We start from the raw sequence: 9,825 nt of genomic DNA on the forward strand, positions 1-9,825 counted from the left end.
GTTGAAGACTTATTATTGATTTTAGATGTAACGGTTTAAAATTATTTTTAATATCTGAAGATTTCTTTTTTGGGGAATCTATAATATTTGAAGATTGAAAATGTAATCTAAAAATTCAGTGGGAACCCTTTCATAAAAAATTTTGACTTTGCAAATGTACTTGCATCATGAGCTATATGAGAGTTTCAATGATGATATTTATTGAACAGAAAAATAAGTACTAATGAGATTTATCATTTCTTAATATGTTTTGCCTAACCTTGGATGAAATCAAATGCGCAAGTTTTGCAGCATAGCAGAAATAACTTTTTATTTTTTTTTTGCTTGAAAAGACCAGATGATTTTGCTCTATAGATCCTTTTAAATTGGAAATCAATTAAGCAAATTTCAACCTTCCATTAAGAAACAAAAAGTATGCTATTCTATCCTTCATTTATCTTCTTATCATTACCCCTTAGCCAATTTGAGCCAAGTGTTTATATTAAAAATTATTTAATGTGACTTTGGCTGGAGCCAAAATTTTCTGTTAAAAATTTATTTAATGTGACCCCAAAGACACAAATGAAATATTTTGGATTATCGTGGGGAATATAAAAACAATCGAAGTATATAACAACCTTTACATTAGGAAGAGAAATTTCGTATTTGATAGAAGTTTAACAGAAGAATCCACTGGAAAGGCACAAAAAAAAAAAAAAAAAAAAAAAAAAAAGCAGCATGTTAATCGGTCAGAGCCATTAGATAGTTAATTCAATTGCTCTTATTTGAATCTAAAAGGAGAGTTGAATATGATTTCCACGCAAGGACATGAATCTCTTATATAATGTCTTACAATGTTAATGATTGCATGTAGTTGCATGCCATAGCTTAAATTAGTCCAGAAAAGGTGTTAATTTAACTTCTTTCTTTTGGTCTTCTTTTTTCTTTTTGGGTATGGTTTATTAATACAATAATGTCTGAAGCGTTGGCTGGTAGTAGAGTCCAAAAATGTTCAAAAGACTTTGAAGCAACAGCAAGGCCCCAACATCTATAGCAGCTCTCTTATGCACAAAATATACAACCACTACTGTTCTCCAACTTCCATGCACTTGTGGTCTTCAATCCGCACAGCAAGTTGCCAAGGAAACCTTCTCAAAAGGAGTTTCTCCACTCTTAGAAATTATGGAAACAAGTCTACAAAAACCAAGCTGGGTAGCCTTAGTTAATGCTTTCCAAACAGAGGGGCATCTAGCTGCATGCCATTTGGTTGCATATGGAAGAACTGCAACAGCCTGCCAACACTTGACTTGGCTACAAAGCCAAAACCACCCCGTTCACACTATCTCAGCTAGTGCCCCTAAATTGTCAGCAACACCTTCAACCCTCCACAACTTGACACACCTGCCTTGGTCCTTTCCTACAATTATTCTGATCTGCTTGTTGTGCATTAGAGACTTTTGCAAACCTGCAAAACAAAGCATTAGCACTTCTTTAGAAGCTATTTTGCACCCTTAAACATCAATCTAGAAAACATAATATATTCCCGTTTTTGAAAATTTGGATCCTGCATCCACTGAGCCAACCACCGCATCAAGGAGCAAGGAGAAATGAAATCAGTTCCAAGGCTCAAATCGATTTAAACGACACAGCCCAAGCAAGATTGCATTTCAAGAATAAATAAACCAAATTTTCCTCTTCCTCACACAATTACTATCACTCACTATGTTTCATTTCACTATTCTGTTTTAATCAGTAAGTCCTCATGCCAAATTTTCACATAACAATTATTAACTTCAAAGGAAGCTTCAATTCCCATAGATGTCTCCATCTAAGAGCTATGACCCTCCAATAAGAATCCATTACCTGAATTCCCCCTACTTTCAACAGTAGCTTGATTTTGATATCACCACGTGTTACATTGAGGTGATATTTGTTTATTAGTAGCTCCTCGCCTTGAGATAGGGGTGGCTAAAATTTGAGCAGTCACTTCACTACTTCAGGAGAGTACAGCTCCCTAACCAGGTCCTGTGTTCCAAGTCAAAGTGTAAATTTTTGTGTTGAGTAGATTCTAATGGGGCAAAACTATTTTCAAACATGTGAGAGAGTGAGACACATGCATGAGTAGATTCTAATGAATCAAAATCTTCTGCTAGTGATGGGATGACCCATTTTTTTAAAAAAGCTATAAACTTATTTTTATTCGTATGGCTTTCTTTCTATCTATTCACAATTAAGGTTCCATTATGATGTATCTCGCATAAATGCTTTAGTGGAATCTGGAAACTATTTATGACTAATACATCCACTAATTAATTTAGTATTAGCAGTGTAAAATAGCTGAAGAAAGTGTTAAAGCAGGTCATATTACTTTAGTTTCTTTTATCATACATTCAAAACTGATAGGGTTACTTAAGACAATTAAAAACTGAAAATAAGGATAGTAAAATATAATTTGGGGAAAAAAAAAAGTAAGAGCTAGGAGCAAGCAAAGTTTGTAATTGACTTCAAAATCATTGATATTAGAGTTGCTTTGACATCAACTGAAGATACCATTTGAGCTACCCAGCTCATTGGCAATTTTGACTATCTATTAACATGTGGAGAATATCAACTAAACATGAACAATTTTTGCTGAAAGTAACTCTAAAGTCCCACTTTTGAAACAAATTGGCTAATATTATCCAGACTGCTAAAGTGAACTCTCTAGTAATAGAGTTACAAGCCCAAAAAATGTTCTTGAAAGAGTTAGAAGCAAGAGTAACCAGGGCTCTATCCTCATTAGTGACTCCCATGCACAGCCAATGTACACCACTGGCGTTCTCCAACTCCCTTGCACTCTTGTTCTTCAATCAGCGCAGCAAGGTGCCAAGGAATCTTCTTCTTTTCCAAACATAGGTCTGCCAATCTTCCACTAACCAAAACAAGCCTGGAAAAAATGCTTCTCAAACATTAAGCTTCCACTCGTTGCATATGGCATTACTGGAACAGCCAAAAAATTATCTGCCAGCACATGATTTAGCTACATGGGCAAAACAAACCCATTTGCACCTGCTCTGCCAGTGCCCCTCAACTGTCAGCAACACTTGCCATCCTTCCACGACTGGACACACTCGCCCTGGTACACTCCAGTAGTTACTCTAATCAACATGTTGTGCATCATAGGCTTGTGCATGCCTACAAAACAAAACCTTACTGAGCATTAGCATATCAATAGTACACTGTTTTGCACCCTCAAACATCATTGTGTTGAGGTTATACAGCCCAAGCAAGACTGCTTCAGGAATAAACGATCCAAGTTCTCTTCCTCATTGCATAAAAAACTTGGTTTCACTCACTATGTTGTGTTGTACGAGGCCATAGCAGCTTATCAGTAACTCAACAGCTTGAGATAGGGATAGCTAAAATTTGAGCAGCCACTTTTGGAGAGTACAGCTCTCTAATCAGGTCCTGTTTTCAAGCCAAAGTGTAAAGATAAGTTTAAACACCTATTAATAGCAGTAGCTTATTTTGACTTAATTGAGGGATTACTAAAGTATGGGTTTTATAACCTAGCAAAATAATATTTTTTGTATTATTGAAAAAGATTGACACACACATACGTGACTAACACTAAACTTAAATTCTAGACAAAACACATCAAAATAAAACTGTAAGATCTTTCCACTACATCAGGCTAAAAAGACAACCAAGCAGAAAAATATGAAAATTTATATTCTGGATGTAACACATCAAAACAACAATAACAATTAGAGTAGGGCTTATCAATCAAAGCAGGATATCTTCTCTATTTTTCAACCTTTTCTGTAGAGTTGCTTGCCTGATGGAATGTGCGCCAGAGAATTAGGTTAGTAATTTATGGTTAAGTTTGTTGTACGCTCAGGTTTAACTTCTGTTATCCTTTGATTCTAATCCTAGTTGAGTCACTTTGATAGGGTAGCCAAGTTACCTGTGGAGATAAGTCTTCTGGTTTGTTTTATCCTGTGAAATGAGCATGAACAGTTTTGCCCTGGTCATGATTTGATATGAGTAAGTACAAAATTTCAGTCAATAATTTCATTCAGAGTAAAAGGTAAAAAAGATAGAAAACTTAAAGAACATCAAGAGGAAATAGCACAAAATTAAAGAGCAGTACTATGTATAAAAAGAGTTCTAACTATTACTATCAAAAAGTAACGGGACACTTACATGTGGTCGTACCTGTCTACTAAATTGTATATGTAAGAAAGCACAATAGAAAAAAGATACGTCACAGGGCACCTATTAAACTCCTAAATCTCAGAAGTAAAAGAGGAAGGCGAAGAAAGAACGAACGAAAGAAAGAAATATCTAAATAAGAAATCAAAGAAAGAAAGATATGACACTTTAAAAATGAAATTAAAATATTATATAGGTCTCACCAATTCTTCTTCACAAGCATTACATGGGAAGATGAAGTCTTTGATGATTTCCCAACATTGTAAAATAAAGGCATCAGATGGCTAAGGCCATTTAATAATAGATTCAAACACACTTCTCTTATGGTAAATCACAGATCTGACAAGACAGGTCTAACAATTGAGTAATATGTAGTCATTCAAAACACCGTTTTGGTGACACATAAAATTGGACTAAATACTTTTAACTTTGAAGATTGTCTCCTGTGAGAGCTTCTCAATTAGTTGGTGAAGGCAAATCTATTAACATATAGGTACAAGCTTAGGTTCCCAACGCTGATAGTTTAAGCGGTTCAATAAGAATATTACCGCTGATCAATTATCAACAACATTACAATATTCGATATATTGAGAACATGGTAATGATTTGGTCATTGAATAAATTTTTCATATCAAAATTAAGTCCCCATTAAGGTAAGTTATGATCAAGCTCCTCATGGTTGAAAATATTGAACAATCACTAACCATGATTTGATTCTAAAGTTTGTTGCATTATGAGAATTGCAATAACAATGTCCTCAAACATGCTAATGCAAATCATTTTAGTAACTTTCTGATTGTTGTCCTACTTTTAAAAAATAAAAAATTCAGAGAAAAGAAAAAGTAAAAAAGAAAAAGAAAAGAATAGAAAAATGAGTTATTCTCTTAATCATAAAAAGAGCATCTGCTTTGGTTTCAGGTTAGTGAACAACCCTAAAAAACCTTCAACAAGGAAGGAAGCTAGACTCAACCTCTAGGAAGACTAATTATTCTAATGCGATCAATTGTCAATAATGTTGATATTTGGATGTATCAAGAACTGGTTTTAATGGTTTGTTCTTAACAGAAATTTTAATAGCCAAATTAATTCCTCATAAAATTTATTATCAAGTTCCTCATTGCCAAAGATTTTAAATTTTATAACTACATTTAATTTTAAAGTTTGTACATTTTAGAATTGGAATCCTGATTGTCTTAGCCATATAGCAAGTGGAGTGGGGAAAGGTTATATAACTGTCGTCATACTTTAAATAATAAGAATTTTCAGAGCAAAACAAAAATAAAAGGAACAAGAACTAAAATAAAAAAACTCAGCTATTCTCTTAAACAATAAAAAAGCATTTTCTTTGGTTGAAGGTTAGTACACAGCTTTACAGAACTTTCAACTAGGGAGGAAGCTAGATGCTACCCCTAGCTAGACTAATCATTCTGATTGCAATCTAAGCATGACTTCACATATATAATATGTAACGAGATAAAAATTAATTTCAATTGTAATGTTTGCAATGGCATGCATATATTGTTTTTGCAGCTTGAAAATTTTTAAAACAATGAAGAGAGAGTAAAAGGCATACAACGGACTGCACTTATCTTTATGTCTCTTGGCCATGTGACAGTTTCACCTCATGAAATAGTCCAATAATCCAACATCAAGGGGTCAACCAGCACAAACAAGTAACACAATCACTAAATCAAGATGACACTAATCATTGTTTATTTCATAAGACTATGTTTTTTATATGCATATTAAATTAGCTAGGAGTATTGCTTTGTGTTTTTTGATTAAGGAAACAAACCAGGTGGGAGTTTGAATAAGTGCCAATAATTAACTAAGGTATAGGTTGCAAGAAACTATTTTGAAGTTAAAATTAACCCAAAAAAGTGCAAGTATATGCCAAGGGAAAGCGATGATGCATCAACCAAAAAAACTCAAATTAAGAAGAAGGATGGTGACTTACTGGTGATAGAGAGAAAAAAGTCGATAAACCTTCCAATGAAAAAATCTTAGGTCTCTAATCACTCACTGGACTCCTCACAAGATGCTATGGACATGGACATTCTCTATTTTTAAAAAAGAAATTGGATCCTCGCTATTTCCATCCCCTACCCTTGCAGCTCTCCTCCAACAGGATTGGTTGCAGTTGAACCCTCTCTAATGGTATGGGTTTGCTTATCCTGGCTGTTTAGGCTTTTGTTTGTTTTTTGAACTGTTAGTTACCCTACACATTGAAATCAAACAAACTTTTAAAATACATGGCCACATTAGTGGTAGAGAAAGGCTCTTTCTTCATAGTTGCCTTGTTCCTATAAGTCCACATAAACCATAAGATACAGACAAAAGACAACAAGAAGTACTTTAAGGAAAAAAAAAGGTCTAAGGTTTCTGTATCTTTGACACAGGAAAAAAGTCCTCACAAGTCTTCTCAATTCTGCCCTCACAAGAAGAAAAACCAATAAAATCCTCCAAAGAACGACAATAATTTTAGAAGGTGATTGTAACCTACAAAATGGCTCCAATGCTCAAGGTCTTTACTTATGGTTGTGCTAGTGAGATCAAAAAAGGACCTGCCGGCATGGTTTCTACAATTTCTGCTATGCAACAGCTATTATCCTTTTCAACCAAATAAGCCCCAGATTTAAAATGAGACCTTATGAGCTTGTCAGCAATATACACATGAATTTGTAAAATTCTCTCAGAATCATTTTGGCTGTAGAGTTTTCAAACGAATCCAAAATTCCACCTAGGCTAAAACATTTACAAAACCTAAACAGTTTCATAGGACACCCCTTTGTTGACATGCAAAAAAATTGGAACCATATATATATACTTGGATGTCTATAAAGGTATATTATCAATTTACTATGAGATGTAATAAATCAGGCTAAAATGACAAAACAATGAGGAAAATGTGACAAAACTTAAATTGTAGGCGTAATGCATCAAAACAACAATAACAAGTAAAGTAGGGTTTACAAATCTAAGCATACTACGCCTTATCTCATTTTCAATCTTGTTAAATACTTGCTTGCCTGCTTGGGTCTAGTTACTATAAAGATGAACATGTGAAATGATCATGGGTGGTTGGCCTTGGTCATGATCCGAAATGGGCCTGGAAGATTTCAAGAACATCAAGAGCCAAAGAACAATAATCATATGTCAAAAACTTCCATAATTAAAGAGCGGTTATAAAATGAGTATTAAAGTATTAAAATCACAAATCAATGAGGTAATTGTATTACATATGAAGGAGGCAATGCATGTGATAGGCTATAGCACCCTTTCCATTCGAACTTGACACTATATATATATATATATATATATATATTGTTAAGCTCCCCAATGTCTGGGTGGAAAAAATAGAATAGGGACCAAAAAAAAAAAAGAGTCTAGCTAAGAAAATGCAAGGGAAAAAGATGTCTTTTTAAGATGAGATTTAGCAGCAAAAACTTCCAGTTTTGATGTTTACTCACTTTAAATCCCATTATTTCTTCTGCTTTTAAAATACCAACAATAGCATTTTCTTGCCATTCTTTGTTGTCAAATCGCTAGGAGTCTCATTGACAACTTTAGTCAAACATGTGATGGGCAAGTTATTAATAAATGTACAGTAAAAGTAAAAGAAAACGCAGAAACCAACATAACTTGAATTAAGAGGAAAGGCAGTGACTTACTGGTCATAAAAAGAAAAATAGTTTATTAATCATCAAGGTCACTTTCACTAGATTCGTCCAAATCGTCACTAAATTGATCATCACTAGATTCGTCCCAATCGCTTAACTCCTCATCATTGTCCTCGTACTCACTGGACTCCTCAGAATCAGAGTTACCATAGGTTTCTGTGTGCCTTTTAATCCTTTTTGGGTTTGGTATGTAATGAGAGCTTCCTTCTCCACTGGGTCTAGCCCCGTCGAAATCACCATAGGTACGCTAGGCATTATTACCTTCCACTACCGCTGCAGAATTGTCAAAATTATGATGGAGAACATCAAAGCCCTCATAAGGAATGCTGCTGTTGTTGCTACTCTGAGCCATAGTTTGGTTGAGATCTTCAATGTCTTTTTTGTATACCATACGCAACCCGCTTTTCTTCACCTCAAAGCTTGAATGTATGGTTCCAAATCTAATTCCAATATGACTGAATCCATTTGCATCACTTTTCCACAATGATTTTATCAGATGATTATAATGTTTACGAGGCAAATAAAGTAGCCAAACATGATCTGATAAAACAACGATATTTGAAGTGGTTGGGCCACCATTTGTACGTCTTCCATTGGCTATCAATTCACAGAAAACACTATTGTTACGGTGGATTTGGTGAGGTGGACGAGAACAAAATACAGCGCAAACAGCAATACCCATCCACTCACCACACAAATGAGAAGGTTCTTTTATATTCACTTTATTCCCTGTTCTTTGATGGATAAACCACTTTGGAATTTCACTTCCAGGAAAAATGATGTCATATCTCCTTTCAAAATGTAGAGTGTCATATCTCTCTTTAAAAGTGAGTCCCTGAAACAAACAAAGTAGGTTGTTAAGAACAGATAGAGACAGAGAGATAAAAAGAGAGAGGAGAGAGAGAAACCTGATGGTGCCTTTTTATTCGTGCCAAAAAAATGTCAATGCTGGTTTGATTCTCAGCCAGTTTAGGGCAATCTGTAAAATAGATTCGTGGCTCACATGAAGAATTTGGTTTTAATAGATTGGGCACAATTTCCAGTGAGGTACAACCAAATCCCCTAACATAATCAATATTTATTGGCAGGTTTGGCAATGATCGAAGACTAGTGCAATTATCCAAATCCATCCAAGTCAGATTAGATAGTTGACCAATGCTATCTGGAAGGCAAACAAAACTATTTCCACTTAGACACATCTTTTTCAAAGAGAAAAGGCAACCAATATCATCGGAGATAACCCTTAGATTGCAGTTGCTTAGATTTAATTCGACAAATGAAGTCCACAATGGATAAGTCGATAACAAGCCCATGGGGTAGGGGCTTCTTGGCTTAAATATACGGAAAGCTAGTTTTTTCAGAGTTGTGCAGAGGGTATTGGAAGAAAACATCAATCTTATAAAAGTTCCACTCTTATCAAACTCTACACTTTCAGCCATTCCCAAGTACTCCAGTTGTGAGCACCCAGAAAAATCAACATCTTTAATTGACTTCATATTAAAAAAGGTTATGGGAAGAGACATGAGATTTTTGCAATCTCTTGCACTCAATGAAGCAAGACCAGTCAAATTCCCAATTGACGTAGGTAATTTTGTAATAGTAGTGCCATCCAAGTAAAGCTTTAATACTTGTTTCATGTTTACCTCAAACTCTGGAATTCTTTTTAATTTTGAGCAGCCAGAAAGAATAAGAATCTCAAGAGACTCCATTGCAAACTTGTTTGAAAGTCTTCTAAGGTTTTTGCAACCTTTTAGATTAAGGAGAGTAAGCTTTTTAAGAACACTGATAGATGAATGAATCTGACATAAACTTATACAATCCTCAAGATCCAATTTTTCAAGAACTGGAACTTTGGTGAAATCTGGGGTTTCAATAAGTTTTTGTGACCCATTCAATTTGATGAATTTCAAACTCCCAAAAGACTGTCAAAAGCCACCCAAAAAAAAAAAAAAAAATTAAGACATAAAATAAT

General features: G+C 34.6%; 1 long non-coding RNA gene across 1 annotated transcript; it reads right to left on the reverse strand.

Annotated features, from left to right (window-relative positions):
• Positions 1–2,911: 2,911 nt before the first annotated feature.
• On the reverse strand, positions 2,912–4,993 carry LOC126700458 (uncharacterized). The gene is made up of 3 exons (XR_007647165.1): positions 3,926–4,993; positions 3,315–3,426; positions 2,912–3,153 (listed from the first exon to the last, which is right to left on the reverse strand). It is a non-coding gene; the product is annotated as an uncharacterized LOC126700458 (long non-coding RNA).
• Between the last annotated feature and the right edge of the window lie 4,832 nt (positions 4,994–9,825).

The sequence above is a fragment of the Quercus robur genome, chromosome 9 (assembly GCF_932294415.1).
Source record: "Quercus robur chromosome 9, dhQueRobu3.1, whole genome shotgun sequence".
NCBI classification, from domain to species: Eukaryota; Viridiplantae; Streptophyta; class Magnoliopsida; order Fagales; family Fagaceae; genus Quercus; species Quercus robur.